Source organism: Triturus cristatus, chromosome 4_1 (assembly GCF_964204655.1).
Source record: "Triturus cristatus chromosome 4_1, aTriCri1.1, whole genome shotgun sequence".
Classification (NCBI taxonomy): Eukaryota; Metazoa; Chordata; class Amphibia; order Caudata; family Salamandridae; genus Triturus; species Triturus cristatus.
This window is the reverse complement of record NC_140585.1, coordinates 1,184,469,574-1,184,473,258: the sequence shown is the minus strand read 5'-3', so window position 1 is coordinate 1,184,473,258 and position 3,685 is coordinate 1,184,469,574. Positions and strand designations below refer to the sequence as shown.

Sequence of the window (3,685 nt, the reverse complement as noted above, 5' to 3'; positions counted from 1 at the left end):
TAATTTGGGCTGGACTGTTCCCATTGGGCAAAGGGTCAAGACTGACTTGCATATGGCTGGGTTCAAACTGGAATGGAATGGTGAGCAAACAAAACAATGGATTTAGGCCCAGATCTCTGTACTGCAGTGAATGTATGACATTGTTCTGCATTCTGTCCATCACTTGTTCTTTTTTCATTTGTCACCGGAGTGGGACGTGTATGCCCAGACGTGGGTCCTGTGCTCTCCATGCCACTGGAGTCAAGCTATCCTGGCTGATGAGGGATGAAACCCTGAAACCGGTCCTAGGATGCTTGTTTCCAGTTCAGGGATGACCTGGCCTGGCAGTTCTGGCTGGACTGTTCCCATTGGTCACAGGGTCAAGACTGACTTGCATATGGCTGGGTTCAAAATGGAATGGCATGGGCAAAAAAACAATGGATTTGAGCCCAGATCTCTGTACTGGGGTGAATGTATGACATTGTTTTGCATTCTGTCCATCAATTGTTCTTTTTCCATACTTACAAAGTGGCGTTAAGCCACTTTGCGTGGCTTAACACCGCTTTATAAATATGGAACCCTTTCATGCACCACACGATCGGCGAAACATCTCGGTCCGTCTAATTAGCTGGTGTTTAGTTGGTACAAACATTGAATCTTAAGAAAGCGACATTAAACAAAAGATTACACTTTTTTAATCATTGCGGCCAGACTGGGGCAGCATTATATCATGGAAAGAGACTGTTGAAATTTCGTAGAGGTCGTTCCTTCGGATCTTGAGTACTGTGCATTGTGGGAAATGTAGTTGTTTGAACTAAAAAGTGACATAATGGCGCAAAAAAAACCCAGGCTGAGGGATCATCATGTGCACCCAATTAGGGAGGGGCTTAAGCGGGCTGTTTAGGTATATTAGATAGGAAGAAAACAGCGAGTTATGTTGTTTGGAAAGGAGATGGGAATGGACCGGTTCGAAAAGTCGTGCAGGTACGAGAAAGAGTGTGGTTTATTGTTTGTGAATGGAATGTAGTAGTGATGCACTAGGGAAAAAGTGGGGGGGAGGAATAAATCAGCGTGAGTATATGAGTATGGATGGATGATACATGGATGTGGAATATCATAGGATTTCGGGGAGTCGGAACTGTGAATTGTGAGTGAATGTGGGAGCGTGCAGGGAAGGAGAATGGTGTTTAGAGAGCGAGAATTAAATGATGTTGGGGAGGCTCAATAGTGGATTGCGGGCGAATGCGGGAGAGTCCAGGGTGCGCGAATGGTGTTTAGAGAGAGTGAATTAAATGAGGGGTGAGATGGTGAGTAATTTTTATTGAAAGGGAGAGATTAGTGGGAGGGACACGAAAAAACCGGGACAGCATGGAATGGTAGGACAAAAGAGAGGCTGTTTGTTTCATCAGCGGGGATGGTTGGCGGGGATGGTTTGGCTATTAGTATGGGAAATTAGGTGTTTGACAAATAATGAAAATACTTGTTGTGGTAAGAGAAGATATTTGTCTAAACAGTGGGAATGGCCAGTCATAAGTTAAGGGGCTAAGGATTTGTACAACGTGTGAAGGTACTCAGAATGTGATAATACATGGGAACTTGCATAATATGGGGTTCATCTGATATGATATAGCGATCTAACATGTATAAATATGATGTTTACAGTCTCATGGTAATTTATTGTTATTTACAGTTACCCCTGACGAAGGGCTTGTTTAAGCCTAAAATGCATTGGGTCTTTTAATAAACACTGCTACGACGAACCACTCGCATTTGTCGTGTTCTTGAAAGAGGCCTGGAGAGGCACAACTTCAGCATGAGAAGCTTGGGAAATTGCGAAGTATTCCGCGTGTGGAATGTTTAATCTGTTTAAAGTCATTAAAGTGAAGTCAGAAGAAATGAATACATTGTTTAAACTACGTCAAAACGAAATAATAATTTTCAAATAATGTGTCAAAATTGCCTTAGCAGTGCCATTGGCTTGGGGCGCACAGACACCCCATCTTGCTACAGTTGTTTACATTGGTGACTTGTGGGCATGTCATCTAGCCAATGAGCATGCACATGTTGATGAAATAAATGCGGAGTAACATGGATTATGATGTAAGAATGGTGTGCATCCCAACACAACTTTTTGTCTTTTCAAACTCCTGTAGCAGCCACAACATGCATGGGGCATCAGTCACTATGTTCACAACATATACCAGTAGGTCGTTGGCATACAGGTACATAATGTGTTCAGGTCCACCTAGGACAATGCCCCTACCTCGACCTCTTTCCCTGCACAGTATAGCCGAGGGCTCGAGGGCTCGATGGCCAGTGCCAACAGGAGAGGAGACAGCGGGCATCCCTGTCTGGTTCCCAAGAGGATCCTTTAGGAGTCAGAGACATAATGACCCCTCCGCACCCTGGCAGTGGGGTTAGAATAGAGCATGGATACCCATTATATCCAGGCAAATATGAACCCCATTTTAAACATGACCATCTCCAGGTATGCCCAGTTCGCCATGTCAAATGCCTTTTCCAGGCCGAAAGACACCAATAACATCTGCCCCTCATCTGGCAGATTTGGGGCATGCATGAGCATGTACAAACGGCGCAGGTTCAGGGAAGATTTGCATATTGTTATAAAGCCTAGAGGACTAGTGTGTGTATATGTAGGAGCAGTCACATTGCCAGCATCTTACTCAGGACCTTAAAGTCTATGTTCAACATGGACAAAGACTAGCCCATGATAGGTTCCTCTGGTGCCTGCATCTTAGGGAAGGGAACCACCTTTACATCCCTAGTGGAGGTCAGCAATTCTCCCAAGACACAGCAGAAAGGGCAGCCAACCTTGGCACAAGCACTCCAGCAAAAGCAGAGAAATGTTTGCCAGTAGGCCATCTGGGTGATGTTGCAGATGGCTCACTTAATCTGCAGGGGGTGTTATGGAGTCTCCGAGCATCACTGCTATTTCCTCAGTGAATCGGCACAGTAAAAAAGGGGTGAAGAAAGGCATCAATGGCTTCTGGTGCACCCCCAGCCTGCTTCCCATAAAACGTCATATAATAGTCTCAGAAGGTGGTAAAATTATCCGACTGGGAGAACACCAGGCCTCTACCTAGCAATCTCCCCTGGGTAATAAGAGAACACTTCCTTTCCAGTCACACCCATCACTACAGCAACTGCCCTGGCTTATCATCTCTCTCATCGGCTCTGGCTATATACTCCTTGTACCCATGGCATCCGAGTTTCTCTAAAAGAATACTATACTGCTCTCTGGCCTCTGTCAGCCCTGGCCACAAGTCTGGTTGTCCAGTTGTTGAATAGTGTCTTGCAGACTGGTCAAATTCTGTTCAAGGTCTCTCCTGATACCCACCAAGTCACCAAGAAAATACTCTCGCACAACCACCTTAAAGGTATCCCATTCAACAAGACTGGCCGACGCCGTTCCCTGGTTGCTCTTAAAATAAGCCAAAATGGCCTTGTGGAGGCCATCCCAGCCGGAAGAGTCTTACAGTGCACTACTGGTTTCCCCTCCTCCGGCTACAGATACAGAAACAGGGGGCTGTGGTCTGATATAATGTGGCTGAGATACTCCAATTGCTGGATAAGGGGAAACAGTTGACTATTACACAGGAATCTATTCAGCTGGACACGTAGTGTATAGAGAGAAGAATAAAAGAAGTATTGCCTGAGTAGGCAACGCTGCATCCTCCACACATCT

The 3,685-nt window shown here is 45.5% G+C and overlaps 1 long non-coding RNA gene across 1 annotated transcript; it reads left to right on the top strand.

The window, feature by feature from the left end:
- Nucleotides 1-927: 927 nt before the first annotated feature.
- On the top strand, nt 928-2,867 carry LOC146856322 (uncharacterized). Its single transcript, XR_014980931.1, has 2 exons — nt 928-963; nt 1,670-2,867. It is a non-coding gene; the product is annotated as an uncharacterized LOC146856322 (long non-coding RNA).
- Nucleotides 2,868-3,685: the final 818 nt, after the last annotated feature.